A 17,020-nucleotide genomic window follows, 5' to 3' on the forward strand; every position below is an offset into this window, starting at 1 on the left:
ATTACCGAATCGGTAAATACCAGTTCTAAAATACCGAATTTTACCGATTCGGTAATAATTACCGAATTATTATCTACATAACATTTACCACTTCATAAATACCGAATCGGTAAAATTCGGTATTTATGAAGTGGTAAATGTTGGGCTACCTACATAAGGCCCTAAATCTTTTAGTGATTGCATCAGTTCTTTCGAACTTTTCGTTTGCTGTCTATAGATATATTCATGTTTTAAAATCTTAGAGGTCCATTACAATGGCGGGTGGACTTTGTGCAAGAGGTGCGGCGGTCCCGCCATGGCGATCAGGATGCGACCGCCACCCTGGTGGTCGCATCCCGCATTATTAGCATTGCAGCAGGCGGTGCTGAAAGCAGCACCCGCCACAATGTCAATAATGCATGTTGTGCATTGGCATGCACAACGTGACAGGCACCGCATGGTGCCTGCCACCTTGTCCATGCCAATGTTGGGGGGTACATAGGTAACCCCCCAAGTGCAGCCCCCTCACCCCCCTGAGAGCCCGCAACGGGCCCCCGAAGCGAACTCCGCATGCCTTTCCATGGCGGAGTCTCCACCATGGAAAGGCATAGTAAATGCCACATAACAATATGGATTGCGGTGCCTGCAAGGCACCCCCACCATATCAAGCGCCTTTTCAGCCCGGTCGGGAATACGACTGGCGGAAAAGCGGCAGACGGTCTTTCCGTCCGCCGCAGGGCCCCTCACCAATCTAATATGGCGGGGGTGATACGGGGCCATCAGGCAGGCAGATCGCCACTGCCGGCCCGGCGGAGGCCACCTCCGGCCCAGCGGTGGCGATCCGCCGGCCATCCTAATGTGGGCCTTACTGTTAGTTAAATAAAGTGATTGTATAGCGAAGTTTTACTTTCATCTATTAGTTTATTTTTTTCATTTATTCATTGAACTTTATTTGATTTTTGATAAAATAATAAAAGTATACATCTCGTTAAATAGCATCAATATGGCGCAGTAAACATACATTAGTTAAAAGTTTGTAAGCTAAAAATTTAAAATGAACTTACAAAAATACATTTAAAAATAAAATGATATCTAAAATGACCATCATTAACCTAGTAAAGCTAAAGCCTAAAATTCCGATGCTTAGTGACTTACAAATTGAACTCCAGACAAAAAATATGAAACAAAAAAGCCACAGTTTATGTGCAGCTAGAAGCTGTCATTAAATATATGCATGTCTAATCTGTCTGAATTGTTCAGAAATCGAAAGGAGTCCTTATGTATTTATACCCGAGATCAGAAAACTTTGGGCAAATGAGTACATCATGCATAGTGTCACAAATTGAGCTGCTATCACAGCTGCAAAAAGGCAGGTTTGATGGTTTATAGCAGACCCCCTTTAGATACAAGAGCTGATGAAATATGTCCAGCGTCATTAATGTCAAGAGGCGGTGAAGCTGATAAGGCTTGTCCAGGAGGAGGTAGGGCTCGATCCCGCTGACAGATCTGACCAAGACATACTTGCGCATAGTCTACCTTGTTGCAAGCAGAGTTCTGCATGTTGGCTGCCACCCTCCGGGAGAAGGCCTGCTTAACCCACGCAAGATCACTTTTCAAAATGTCCCTGGGATTGATATATAAGTCTGGCCAACCCTTGATCATGAAAGGATTTCTTAATATATTCCAGCCAGGGGATCTGACCTACATTATCTGAAAGCAAACAATACTGAAGCAGTCAGTTAAAATTCTAGAATGTTTCGTTAGCAGGAAATTGTCTCAATTTGTGGAAGACAATCTCCTCCTTGAAGGAGGGCAATTTGGTTTCAGGCCGTATCATGGCATGGAATCCGCCTTGCTCATGGCACTGGATGAACTCAGAATGCGGACTAATTGTGGCAAATCAGCTGTCTCGGTCCTCTTAGACCTTTCAGCCGCATTTTGATTGGATGCATTCTTAATTATCTTAACACTCTCATGGCAGGTGCTCTTTCTCGATGCGGCTTCGACTTTAAGAACCTAGAAAACGGAGTTCCGCAAGCCTCAACTTTGAGCCTGGTCTTGTTCAATATTTATCTGCGAACTCTGATCACCCTCATTAAATCTCATAATTACATAGAGATGAAGTATGCTGATGACACTCAATTAATGTTGTCTTTTGACAATGCCCAACCAGCGACTGTCACTGCTTTTCATATGAATGATGTCTGCAAGCAAAGTCACGACTACAATTCTTTCGAACCTCTGGCCGGTGCCTTCTGTTGTAGAGTTATCATCTTCCGCGTCAGTATATAACCTAGAAACACATGTGAATAAAGTTGCTCGCATATGTTTCTCACTACTTCGGGGTATTCGTAATATTCTCCCACTGTTGCCTCCTACTGCTAAAACACTCTTTTTACATAGTGATATTTTGAACAGATTGGATTATTGTAATGCTCTTCTGTTAGAAGCACCAGAGTTTCTTCTAAATAGACTGCATAGAGTTAAGGTCGCTGCTGCCAATTTGGCATTAAACAGACCCAGGAGGTCAATTGCTCCCTTGGCTTTGAAAGATTTGCACTGGCTTCCACTGCGACAGTGCAGAGCTCTTAAACCACTTTGTATTGTTTTTAAAGCCCTACATGGCAGTGGACCAGTGCACCTATGAAACAGACTAAAAAGATACTCCTCCGGTAGGTGTCCCTGCTCTGCCACTGCCAACCTTCTGTGCAAGTCTAAATTTAGGAGGACCAGACACAACTTTATGTTTAGAGCAGCCCAGGCACCAGCTCCCTGCTCCCATCAGATCTTTGATGGATCTTTTGCAATTTAGAAAAGCCCTGAAAACCTGGCTCATCCCAAAGTAACTCTGTTTATATTGTAGCATGTTTCACTTTTGGTATTATTCCAGTTTCATTTTCTCCCCTTCCCTTTATTCCCTTTTTTCCTTTTAAGTCCCAGTGAATCTTGTTTAGTGCCAGGATACCATTATGGTCACACTGTCCTTTTAATTAAATAAAAAAAGAATGGGCATGTTAAAATTGAAGTCCTTTCCTTATACCATACAGAGAACCACAATAAAAGTATGCTGACAAAAATGAAATCTGTAATAAAAGACATGCCCAGTTCTTCATGGATAATTTAGGCAGGAATTCCCTGACCCACAGCCAATAGATTTCTCAAAAACGTATTTTCAATAAACTGGACATGATGAGTATATGCGTACCCCCAATTTTCATTGCTGAAGGTGGCCATTGGTACACATTTAGCCTTATATATATCTAATGAAAGTTTATGGGGCTTATGCCCAATGCGTCTGGCAAAGTCATGTAGCCCAGAGACGGCCCTGTGTACATTTTCCCATTTTTCGTGGGGTTTTCAACTGAGACCAGAGTTAATGTTCCACTCTAGTTAAAACCTGGCCCTGTGCTGAGAGACTCCAAGCACCACTCGAGGTTTTCTGGTCAAGCTGGACAGGGTGGAAATCACAAGTTCAGGCCAACTGTGATGCAGTATTGGCAGGATACAGGGACCATGTTAGTCTCTGTGAAAAGTTATCTTCTTAAGTCCGGCGTGAAGAGTTTCCATTCGTGTTGGAGTGGGCTGCGAGGTTGAGGCTTTGGGCACAAAGAGTAGGGCCTGCATTGCTGACAGTCTTCGCTGTAGCGTGAAGAGTTGATCATTGCTGAAGATATGGAGTCACTCTGGGTAGCTTGGGTTTAAGGCAAATAAATCCAATATTCCTTCTGACTGACTGACTGACTGACTGAATATTTATAAAGCTCACTACTGCTGATGCGTCTTGGCGCTGAGATTTGTGCAATCCAGGAGAGGCTAGCAGATCTAAAACTTGGTAAAGAGCCATGTTTTTATCATTATACTAAAAAAGAGTCCTGCTAGACTGTAGTTGTATCTGTACGGGGAGGGAGTTCCAGAGTTTAGCCGCTTGGAATGAGAAACCCTTTACTCCCCACCTGACTCTTCTTATCTTGGGGATATGTACCAGTCCAGTGTTAGTGGACCTTAAGCAGTGTAGTGGCAAATACTGGGGAAATAGTAGTTGTATATGCACCGCACCTCCTCCATATAGGGCTTTATGCACTAGGCAGAGGGCCTTAAAATCCACTCACCATGGAACTGAAAGCCAGTGGAGCTGCTTTATGCTAGCGGACATAGGATGATGTTTGGGTAGATCGAGCAATACCCGAGTAGCCGCATTTTGGAGTGACTGAAGTTTGGAAAAGTGCCTTGCTCCAGCTCCCAAGTATAGAGCGTTGCACTAGTCTACATTAGGCAGAACTAATGCTTCGACTACCGTTTTCCTCAGTGAAAGAGGGATGAAAAGAAGAATGTTACGCAAGACTTTCAGCAGCAAGGCAGTCCTTCAAGCAGAAAGGCAGTTCCAAAAGCAGCAGAGCAGTCCTTCTGGCAGCTGGGCAGTCCTCCTGAATCTTCTACAGGTTCAGGAATGTTCTGATGTTGGGTTTATCCCCAGTGCCAGCATTTATGTGAGAGCCAACCCCTAGGTCCATCTCAAACTAGTTCTGTCCAATTCTTCTGTCCTTCCTGCATTTGGCTCCTAACTGTCTACTGGGACAAAAGCAAGGGCAGACCTTTGTGTGTGTTGTAGGCATGGCCCTTTGAAATGTAATATGGGCTAGGTGCATTTCCTCCCTGAGCCATCCTGCTACGATGGCCCATTGTGTCCACTTAAGATCCAACTCAGCTGTTAAAGAGGACTTTAGATTACAATTCAAAAGATTCCAAGAAATATCTTGCGGCTCCCAATCTGAAGTTAGCACTTTATTAAAGGTTATATGGTAATCCATTGATAGCCATGGGAGAGAAAGGCATCCAGTGTTAGCCATGGGAGAGAAAGGCCTTGAAAAATTAGTTTTGGAGTTTTTCATTGCAAGGACATGTAAACGTAAACCCACATGTTCTACTTTTTAAATACCATGCACCTTGTCTTAGATGTTGTTAGAGTGACTTAGAAGAATTAAAAAGGAAGGTTTAGGCTGCCAAAAGATGTACTTAGGTCAAAATAGCAGTTTCAATCAATCTGCACTACAGGCTTCTTGGCAGGCCTGAGACATGTTTTGAAGTGCTACTTTAGGGGTTGGCACAATGGGTGCTACAGGTCCAATAATGGCATTACATTTACAGGCCTTCGGGATTTGTAGTACCATTTACTAGGGAGTTAAAAGTAAATTAAATGTACTGATTAGTTGCTGGCCAGTTTTAACATGTTTTAGGGAGGGAGAGTATAAGTACTTTAGCACTGGCTAGCAACTGTAAAGTGCACAGATTCCTACAGCCAACAAAAACAAATACATCAAACAGGAAGAGTGAAGGAAAAAAGGATGGGAGACTATCACCCAAGGGTGTCAGGTCTAACAGTAGACCTTATTGCTCAAAAGTAGACATGTAAAGGTTCACATGTCCTTACAATCAAAACGCCTAAAATCTATTTTCATAGAAGCAAGGCTGGCTGGTTCCATAGGAAAACACTGATTTACATTATTACACCTTATAAGGATAAATTTAGGTTGGTAGCAACTAGAAACATATTTCAATGATTCTTTTCATAGTTAAATCCAATTTAATAGTTGGATTTGTCTGACTACTGAGCAAAAGTCACTTTTAGAAAGTAACCACTTTCTGCCTAAAGCCTGTAAAGGCCTTTCTGTAAGAATTCTAGCTATCAACTGGCAGATGATGACTCCACTGTGGTGAGGTGTCTACTGCTCCCAGGTTAGGGACTCAGGGTCTCTGTGTAGGAAGGTGTTGTCTTCCCCCTGACAGGATGGCATGGGGCTGTGCCCAGTGCCTTGATTAACTTCAAAGAGGCCTCCACTGTGAGAGACAAATATGTCTCACATTTTGGCCTATCCTCTCTATTGTCCCCATCGACAGGTTGACTCAAACCCCAGTGGAAGAAAGCCCGTAACTGGTTTAGAGTAAGGACCCACAGGGGAAGGGTTGTCAATTTCCATAGCTACATCTGTGGCTGGTTACAGAGAGTTCTGCCTAGGGGAAGAATGCTTCTTCATGTTGGATTTAGGAAGAGAGTGGCCTTTTAGGATGGTATACAGTAAAACACACAGGAAGTGCTGCAAAAGTGTTTAGGGTCACCCCTGGGAAATGTAACCCCATTGGTTAGGGAGTGGTCAGGAGTTTCCCCTATCCATAGCACTGGGCATACATGTGGGCCCCCAGTACCCTCCTCAGATCACTGCTGGACCTGAGGAAGATTTTTTTTTGATTCGCAACATTTATTAAAATCTTACGGTCATGAGGTGGCCAAAAGGGGGACATGGCACAGAAAAGGTACATTATATAATAAGCCAGTATTGTGACCAAGCAACTACCAGAACATGCATAAACAAATACAGTACTCTACCCAGAAGTGTCAGCACAGCTACACAGGGTCAATAACCCAGCCATTTCTCCCACACCTGTGCATGCTTCCGGAGGCAGCCTCTTGCCTCGTATACCACCCGTTCCTGTTGGGTACACCAATCTATCCCACACTGCCAATGTGAAAGGGTGGTGGGAGGGACTCAACCATTTCACTGCAACATCACATTTTGCAACGAGGACGGCCATGCCTAGAAATGCCCTTTCAGCCCTAGTACCGCCCGTACCCTCAAACATCTCAAGGAGGATCAAAAGGGGAGAGAGGGGAACACCCATCCTAGCACATTGGCAAGGCCTCTAGTCACTGCAGTCCAGTAGTGTTGTATCCTTGCACAGGACCAACCCATATGGAAGAAGTCTACTGGGTTAGCAGCACATTGTGGACAGGCAGAGTCGGAACGAAGGCCTGCCCAGCCCTGAAGAAGATTAAGAAGAGGACCGCCCTGCTACATGAAGGCCTGAGAAGACTGGACCTACTTCCCTTGTACCCAGGACCCAAGTAGTGACTCCAAGAGTCATGTGGGGTGCAGGGACACAACAAGCCTCTTTCATGCATGTCTAGCTGACCACTTCCAAGTGGATCTCCCCTGGACCTTGCTGCTTGCTTGCTGACCAGGGCTGGAGTGAGTCTTGACCCCCAAGTGCTGGCCCCCTGGTTGCAAACCCATAGCTGTGGTCAAAGTGTACTCCTCCCTGCCTAATCCTAAAACATGGGCAATCAAAAACATTTTTAAAAAAACTTTGTGGTACAAGAACCATCAATAGACCAGGATCAACCTACCCAGCCTATCTGACAATGGAGCACCTATGTTCTTCTCTCATTGCTGAAATCCGTTGATGCAGGGCCGTGATGAAAAAAATCTGAGCTGCTTCACCGGCACAACTATGGAAGGGGATCTGATAGATGCTGAAGACCTCAGGGGCAAGAAATTTTAACTTTTCCCACTCAGAGTTTTTTCTGCCAGTCCATCAACGTTGAGCACCTTCTCTCGACTCCAGTCTATGGCATTGTCCTGCTAACTGCTCTCGGCATAAATAAAGTTTCCAAGTGTGAAGGCAACTTTATGACCAAGGCAAACCTGGTCTTTGTATCCAACACATGCTTCGCCATGGTCAGCCTTAAAACTTAACCTTGTCTTATGTTTATTTCTGCAATGACACACCTTCAGCACTGACCTGTTAAATTTGAATTGCATAGCATGGGATAATAGCTCGAAAACAAGCCTCTTAAAGTTATCTTTTTGTTATGATACATGTCAATATACAACATTCTAATAAAAACACTTAAAAACAGAAACGTATCTGTTGTAATCTGTACAGGATGACACTTGTAGGCATGATGTAGGTTTCAAAGCCTTCTTTATTAGTTCCAGTTCCAGATCACTTCAGACAAGGTTCAACCACGTACCAGGTTCATCATTAGCCTATCTTAGGCCCTTGTTACAGCCTCTATGTGAGCCCATGTAACAGCCCATATCACGGCCCCACCAGGAGCAGCCTGCCTAGCTGCTCAGCCCATCTCCAACTGTCATCACTCACCCACACAGGCACCCAGGCATTCCATTCATCACAGTCACACCAACATTCCGTTACCATCTCTCACTCTGGCTGAGCAGCTAGGAAGACCTAGGCTAATTACAATGAAGTAAAACTCAGGATATAACATTATCCCTTTCCTTTTAAAATGAAAACAAAGTTTACATTACTACAGCAAAGAACTATACACAAAATAAACCGTAATGTCCATAACTCAAGGATGCAACCAAAAGTAAAACATCACTAAAGCAAGAACAAAGTAAATTAAAGAGAAGAAAGGCAAAAACAACATATCATAATATAACATGCATCAACATTACCCATCCTCCCTCATGAAGAGTATTATAACAATTTACAACGCACCTAACACTGCGTACTTTGGGGAAGACTTAACACTGTCTAACTAGCAGTGACCCCTCCTTCTTTCCCCTGAACATACAAAATACACGTAGTGAAAGGTGAACACACCACGACAAACACCCGAGGCCATAAACAGACATCAAGGGTGAACCGACACCACAAATACACGTGTACCACAATATGGACCACATAGAGGGTACACAACAGTGAGGCGCAGGGCGACTTACACACAACCACATCTGAAGCGCAGGGCGACTTACACAGGACAACACGTGATGCACAAGGCGACTTACACACACAACAACATCTGAAGCGCAGGGCGACTTACACAGGACAACATGTGACGCGCAGGGCGACTTACACACATACAACATCTGAAGCGCAGGGCGACTTACACAGAACAACACGTGAAGCGCAGGACAACTTACACACAACACAAAGAAGTGGGAAACCACCCACCAAGACCATAACCACCCTCATGTAAGAGAAACTGTGGCATACAAAAGCAATGTACCCTTGTACATACATTAGGAATTACAACCAAGATAATCCATATACCTACCCCCATGTATAGGTCACTAACTGGGACTAAAACCCAACCTCACCCCTCACCTAAGGGATAAACTGTGATGACCACCCACTAGGAGACTAAGACCTCCCAACCAATAACAGCGTAAAACAACTGTGGCATCACGACATAAAATCAACATTGTAGCACACGAGAAAACTGTGCCCAACGCCGGTGAGCGACCTCTCACCCGAGTGCTAAACAAGACACACATTAATAATGTTCTTAATCCACAACTTTGAGATTCCACAGCTTCTTATGATTTTACATTTCCACACCGTCAAAGTTATATGCCACTGAAATGTATCTGCTGCTTTGGAAGCTTACCGGCAAATACACAGTTCCGTGAATCGACCCGAATATGACAGTCCTGCATCAGACATCGATGCATACATCAAGCGTCACTTGCGTTGTCACCAGAGATCATGTCGATATACAAAAACTTTATTTGAATATAAACGAACAACAGCGTGGTTGGCAGCACATAGCATGCATAGCAACGACGAAGGCAAACACAGAAGATCGCCTCCAAACACAAGATGGTGGCACGTTTTATTACGTCCGCCGTGTGGCTCGCGGCACGCTGAAGCTCCCAAAGCGTCTAACGACAGAGCTCTGCACTGGAATCCCCCTCACAGAAGTTCGAAGAGGGAACACGCGCAACTCCAAGAGTAATGTGAGTGGCACGCGCATATTTGAAATTTGAAATAGGAGTAAACGGTTGTTTTGTGCAGAAGTTGAGGGCAGATTGTTGATGCTGGTAAAATAAATTAAATAAAACTCACCAACTTTCACAGAGCGCTTTTCACACAGCGCTTAACAGATGCCTCCTTCTGGTGCCTACTGCCGCCGGCAATTAAAGCTCACCGACAACGTGTTGCCACAAGCTCCCATTACACGCATGACTCGCTTCACAGAGAAACGTCGCATTTCCTATGTTTCCAGATAAAATCAAATGTCACGTTCCCTTCAAATCCATTGCCTATTTCGGATTACCCTCCGTGAGCCATGTCCCACGCTGTCCACAAAGAATATATGTTGCAAACTCCAAAACAATTTATAGAAATGTAGAGGATAAAATCAAACACCACTTTGTTGAAATGTGCTTAGTAGTGCACATCATGAGACCAAGCACTAGACTTAGCAAGCTTCCAGTCATCCATACCGTGTGCACTTGACACCAGATAGTGAAGATTGTTTAGAAGACAGCATATGTAGATGTGTTGCTTTGTATAATAACTTCCAGACACATTATTTCCACCTTGTTCACTGACGCTGCTTGTACTTTCTAAGTGCCATTAAAGTACCAATCTTAGCAGAACCACACCGCTCCTGTGTGGCACCTGTGAATTTACTTCACTGAGTTGGACCACAACTCACATTTTGAACAGCCACTATTCCTTTACTTCACTGAGTTGGACCACAACTCACATCTTGAACAGCCACCGGATACATCCATACGGCAGATTTAAAAGGAAGTGGTAGGGTGACAAGCAGTCATTTCACACCCTAACATACAGACCATACCTTTGGTCAAGTCCATGGAGTAAGATCAGGCAGGAAACAGGTTGGGGCCGTCCGATGACTGGACACTGGTGAGGCCGGCTTGCCTTTTACTCCATACTGTTTCATGTATTTTTCTTTCTTTTTTCTTTGTGGTTGCGCTGGTTCTCATGGTTTCTTCATATTTCCTTGGTTTCTGTTCAGTGCTTGAGTACGCTTGGGTCCAGGCCCGCTCGTCGCCAAAATTAATATGTTGTAATCTGTACAGGATGACACTTGTAGGCATGATGTAGGTTTCAAAGCCTTCTTTATTAGTTCCAGTTCCAGATCACTTCAGACAAGGTTCAACCACGTACCAGGTTCATCATTAGCCTATCTTAGGCCCTTGTTACAGCCTCTATGTGAGCCCATGTAACAGCCCATATCACGGCCCCACCAGGAGCAGCCTGCCTAGCTGCTCAGCCCATCTCCAACTGTCATCACTCACCCACACAGGCACCCAGGCATTCCATTCATCACAGTCACACCAACATTCCGTTACCATCTCTCACTCTGGCTGAGCAGCTAGGAAGACCTAGGCTAATTACAATTAAGTAAAACTCAGGATATAACAGTATCCTTGTCCTGATCCCGCAATTGGCACTTGTTAGACCTGACAACTGGGTGTTTTTCCACAAACATTTTGCCTGTTATTTCTTTGTTGGCCTTAGGACCCTGAGTACTTTACCACTGCCCGCTGAAGTGGATGGGGCGCCAGAGGATGCCATCTCGGATCCCACTGAGGAGGATACTGCCTCCTTTGGTGACCTGCCTGAAGTTGCTGGATGGCAAGTTGAGGGGATACCCACTAGGGAGGAGTTCTTCCCAACCCTGGAGGGCATGAGGCAACAGGCTGAAGCCCAGGCAGCAGGTGATACCTCTGGGAATCACCGCATTTACTGGGAGGAGAACCTCCTGTATGGTGAGCCTATGACACTTTTGTATGGGGCACCAAAGACACTGGTCATTCCACAGTGCTACAGGGCCTTCCTACTGGAGCTGGCTCAAGAGATACCCCTGGCAGGAATTCTAGGGCAGGGCAAGACCTTTGCCAGGCTTGCCCCCACTTTTATTGGCTACCAGTGAAGATTTCCTCAGATGGATTCTGTAGGACTTGCTTGACCTGCCAGGCCAGCGGCAAGACAGGGCAGAGGCTGAACTCCCCTCCCTTAATCCCTTACCTGTCATTGGCACCCCCTTGAAAGGGAGGGGATGGGGGATCGAAATCCTATGTATCCCCAGACAGCCTCTTGCAGTCAATAAACCAGATTTTTACGGCGAGGCTTCATCTCCCGATCTCCTGTGAGGATCTCAAGGCACTGGTAGAATGATCTGTTGGTTCTCATATTAACATCCATTTCTTGAGGTCCATCCTGAACTACTGGAGCAATGGTGATGCTCTGAGGTGCAGAGGGAGGTTGTTAAAGGTATTATCCACCAGGTGGGAGAAGGAGTGGCCTCCGCTCTTGGTCCGGCGGATACGATGTGGCTACTAGGAATATTCATGAGTCATGAGTTGGATGGTGGTTCCGATGTGGAGGGAGTTACCGTAGTCTAGTCTACTGATGATGGTTTGTCTGGTGTTGGGAGATATCTGAAGACCTTCCTTAGCATACGGAGAGTGAGAAAGCAGGCAGAGGAGACAGAACTCACCTGCTTTTTTCTGGAGAGCAGGCTGTCGAGGATGATGCTTAGCTTGTAGGGGTGTTTAGTGGGTTTGGAAGTTAGGCCTAGCCAGGTGTCCACCATTCGTTGTTCCACAGGTTGTCCTTGCCTTTCACATAGATGAGTACTTCTGTCTTGTTGGTATTGAGTTTCAGCTGGTTGTTGTTCATCCAGGCAGCCATATCTTTCATGGTTCTTTGGAACTTGTCCATGGTGGTCGTAGGTTCACTAGTCAGGGAGAGGATAAGTTGGTTGTCGTCCGTGTAGGAAATGATGTTGAGTTTGTGGCTCTTGACGATGTTTGCTAGGGGTGTCATGCATACATTGAAGAGGGTTGTGCTGAGTGGTTAGCCTTTAAGTACACACAGGTGATGTTCTTAGGGAGCAAGGAGTAGGGTGGGAGGATGTCCTTTTGAGTTCTTCTTGTGGGGTAGGATGCGATCCACGTGAGGGCTGCTACTCAGATGCTGATCTGGTGGAGTCTGTCTAGCAGCATGTGGTGGGATAAGGTGGGGAAGGCTGCTGAGAGGTCAAGGAGGATGAGGGCTACTGGTTCCCCATGGTCAAACAGCATTCTGATGTCGTCCATGTCTGTGATTAGGGCTGTCTCTGTGCTGTGGTTAGCTCCAAAGATTGATTTGGAGGTGTCCAGGAGGCTGTGGCTCTCCAGATGTCTAGTGAGCTGGATGTTGATGACTTTCTCAATGACCTTGGCAGGGAAAGGGAGCAGGGAGATGGTTCAATAGTCTTGGGTTCTCCAGGTGCTGGGATGGCTTCTTCAGCAATGGATTCACGTCAGCATTACTCCATTTCTGGGGTAAGTGGTCCTTAGTAATTGAGGAGTTGAAGACCTTGGTGAGTTCTTTGTTGGTGGGTTGATACTGAAGTTGAAACGATGATGTGCGCAGGGGTATGCTGAGGCTAAGGACTGAATAAATCTCATGATGGATGCTGTTTTATTTTCTGCGGATGCTCCATGAAGTGAGATGGTGTAGGTGTACACCAGTCAGCGTGATGCGGTTGATGCTGTCCTTAACGGGGGTTGGGGTGCGAAGTCTTGGTAGATGGTGTTGATTTTGTTGTGCAACATGTTTTCCCTTGTTCTGGTGGACAATGCAAACAAGATACCTCTGGATTTCAGCTGTACCTGCAGTGGCCAAGCCCCTAATGGGGATTTTTACCAGAGTAGGTTTCCCCAAGGAAGTAGTGTCTGACAGGGGCACCAACTTCATATCTGTTTATATTCAGTCAATGTGGAAGGAGTGTGAAGTTACAAGTTCTCCACCCCCTACTATCCACAAACCAATGGGCTTGTTGAGAGATTCAACAAGAACCTCAAAGGCATGATCAACGGCCTGCCTGAGGCGTAAGTGGTATGTCCTTTTGCCATTCCGTCTCTTTACTTACAGGGAGGTACCACAGAAGGGCGTTGGATTTAGGCCCCTTTGAGATTCTGTATGGCCATCCTGTAAAGAGACCTCTCAGTTTGGTGAAGAAGGGTGGGTGCAAGCTTCCAGGAAACCTCTCCAGGACGTAGTTAGCTATGTGCTGGCCTTCAGGATCCAGAAGGCCAAGTTGTGGCATCAAGCTGCTAACAACTTAGACTCCAGCCAGGAGGTGATGAAACAGTGGCATGACCAAATGGCTACCTCTGTGGAACTACGGCCTGGGCTAAAAGTGTGGGTGATGGAACCCATGGAGCCCAGGGCCCTCCAAGACCATTGGAGAGAGTCCTGTAATGTAGTTGAGAGGAAGGGGTGGAACTCAAGATCCCCAGCACCCCCATAGGGTACTCCATACCAACCGGCTCAACCCCCACTTTGAGAGTTCTGAGGTCACTATGTTGCTGGTGACAGATGGAGGGGGGGGGGAGCAGATAGTGAACCTTTCCCTAATCTCTTAGCCTCCAAAGAGAAGGTTTATTCAGTGGAAGGTGTAAACCTCTCTCCTGCCCTGACTTCAGAAGCAAAGGAACGGCCGTCAGTGATTGGGACAGTTCTTCTTTCTGTTTTTCCTTACTCCTGGGACTATCCACATGTGTACTCATGATGAGGACACAGGGGGACCGCCTATCAAGAATAAAACCTACATCTGTCTGACAAAGTGAAGGCCAGCATTAAAGATGAGGTTTCAAAGATGCTACAGTTGGCGGTGATTGAACCCTCCAGTAGCCCCTGGTCCAGCCCTGTGGTGCTGGTAGCAAAAGCTGCCCCACCAGACACTACACCAGAATTCAAGTTCTGTGTAGATTACAGGGGGCTCAGTTCAGTCACCAAGACTGATGTTCATCATATACTCGGGCTGATGAGCTGATTGATAGGTTATGGGCTGCCCAGTTCCTAAGTACCTTTGCCTTACTTCAGGGTGCTGGCAGATTGCCATAACTGAAGGAGTCAAGGAGAGGTCAGTCTTCTTCATTCCAGAGGGCCACTACTAATTCAGAGTGATGCCCTTGGTTTAAAGACTGCCCCTGCCCCCTTCCAGAGGCTGCTGAACCAAGCTTTGGCTGGTATGGAGGCCTTCAGTGCTGCTTATGTGGATGACACAGCTGTCTTCAGTCGCAGCTGGAAGGACCACCTTTTTATCAGCAGGAAATGCTTCAGGGCCTGCAAAAAGCAAGCCTAACTATCAAGGCCAGTGAGTGCCAGATAGGGCAGGGGTCTGTGGTTTACTTAGGACACCAGGAGGGCAGTGATAAGGTGCAGCCCCTACAGGCCAAGATAGGGACTATCATGGCCTGGGAGCCCCCCAAAACCCAAACTGATGTGAGGGCCTTCTTGGGTGTCACAGGGCACCCCAGGAGGTTTGTCAAGTGATATGGCACCATTTCCCCCCTTGGCAGGCCTCAATTCAAGGAAGCAGCCCAGAAATGTGATTTAGACAGAGGCATGACAAAAAGCATTTTGCTCTCTAAAGCAGACAATCTGCAGAGCCCCTGTGCTCAAGGCCCCTGAGTATTTCAGGGAATTCATTGTACAGACAGATGCCTCAGAACATAGCATAGAAGCAGCTAAATAAAGAGGGCCTAGACCAACCTGTAGCTTTCATCTTGGGGTAGTTACTTCCCAGGGAACAGAGGTGGAGTGCTATTGAAAGAGAAGCCTTTGCTGTGGTCTGGGCACTGAAGAAGTTAAGCCCATACCTATTTTGAACTCATGCTTTGTGCATTCCCTCTAGACAGCCACACACAAAGGAAGAGTAGGTGTCACTGATGGGCCACCCACATCTTGATGGGCTACCCCGGTCAGACTGGGAAGACGGAGCTGGCCACAGGCTCACCTAAATAGGCTGTGTCCTGTCACCACACAAAATACAGCTTATCCCCCTGTAGTGAGTCTGGAGCCAGGGCAGGAAGGGAGGACCTCTATGCACTTCAAAACCCCCTCTTTAAGGTCCCCCCCACTTTAAAGCACCATTGGGTATAAGAACTGGACTTCTGACCCTACCAACTCAGTACACTACTGGACCTATGAAGAACTCCGCCAGGAGGAAGGACTGCTGTGCTGCTACAAGGACTGCCACTCGACAGGACCTGGAAGAACTACTTTTCTGCTGTTCTGACCTGCTGTGTGCTTCCCCTTGCCCTGCTGAGGAAACGACTGGTGCCATCTCACTTGAACCCAGAGTGACTCCAAAGGCATGCTGGATTGCCTTCTGTTCTAAGCCTCAGGGACATCAAACATTTTTCATCAACCTGCAACAGCATCTGGACTTTGCTTGCTGCAAATCTTGCACTGCCAAGTGGTGCCAATCCAGTGCTGAGACCCTGGAAGTGGGTATAAAGTACTGCACCCGTTAGAATCTACAAATCAACAACGTTGCGACAATCAGAACAGGTGCATCTCCCACAAAATGGACACATCGCTGCTGCTGCATTGGCCACGGATATGGTATCGCTGACTGCAATTCTCATTGTCTCTATTTTCTGACACATCTCCAACTTTGCGCGCCTCGACTCTGATGTATCGCCTTCAACTCAGTGCTTTGATGACAACACATCTTCTCCTTGCTACCTGTGTCTCAACTCCAGTCCCGACGCTTCTCCAACTTTGCGCGGCTCAGAGCTGACGCATCACCTCCAGTCCTGCAGTTCGTCAACAATGAGTTGCCTCTTTGCTTCCCGCATCTTGGCTCCTTTGAAGATGCATGTAATGTACTTTTCAGTGGGCAAAGGCTGATCCCTGTATCCGACCTGTGCTCCCTTGCTGTCTGCCTGAACGTTTGGGTTTACACCTGATATTGGCTCTACAGCTGGTGGATTGTGACTTTCCATATTTACAAGATGCTCACTATGGTTGGCTACATCCTTGGTACGCTGTGTAATCATTGAGCTCTTTGAGAATGGTGTTGGTAACATTTGGGGGCAGTTGAGATTTTGGGGGGTGTGTTCATTGTTCTGGTCATTTACATTGAATCAATAAAAATGTTTTTTTTAAAAAGATACAATGGACATTTGTATTTGTGGCCGCAATATAATGACCTATATCCTGTATTTCTATGCAATGGCCTCGCATCAGTTTGTATCAAAGGGTGCTGGGGCATCACACAAGGCAGCCTAGAACGCCAGCACAGGGGTAATAGCAGCAGCAGGACAATCTTAGTTGATATGGCTCTGCACTGTGTTTCCCACTTGCACAATGCAGCTCATAAAGTTGATAAATCTGCCAACCCTCCCAAAGTTTTCATTTATGCCTTACGGAGAAGCGGCTCTCTGTGTCCCTAACCGGATCCACCTTGCATCTGCTTCTGTTCACTTGAAATTTGATGAAGATATAACTAAATCCAATTGATTGCTGCTGTATTGCTAACGCCACCCTGATATGACCATCTACCCTGCATCCCTAATATTACAACAATGCTCAGTTTCATCCAGTTCATTCTTCTTATTGAATGACTAAATTCAGTTTGTTATGATTGTGGTACAATGCTGTTCTTGTTTTGAGATCATATGAAATCCATGCAGATATGAAT

General features: G+C 46.1%; 1 protein-coding gene across 1 annotated transcript in view; it reads left to right on the plus strand.

Moving 5' to 3' along the window:
- The window catches only part of LOC146801730 (uncharacterized), a 140,234-nt gene that overhangs the window by 44,831 nt on the left and 78,383 nt on the right, over positions 1 to 17,020 (plus strand). The window lies entirely within an intron of this gene.

This window comes from Triturus cristatus, chromosome 8, assembly GCF_964204655.1.
Source record: "Triturus cristatus chromosome 8, aTriCri1.1, whole genome shotgun sequence".
NCBI classification, from domain to species: Eukaryota; Metazoa; Chordata; class Amphibia; order Caudata; family Salamandridae; genus Triturus; species Triturus cristatus.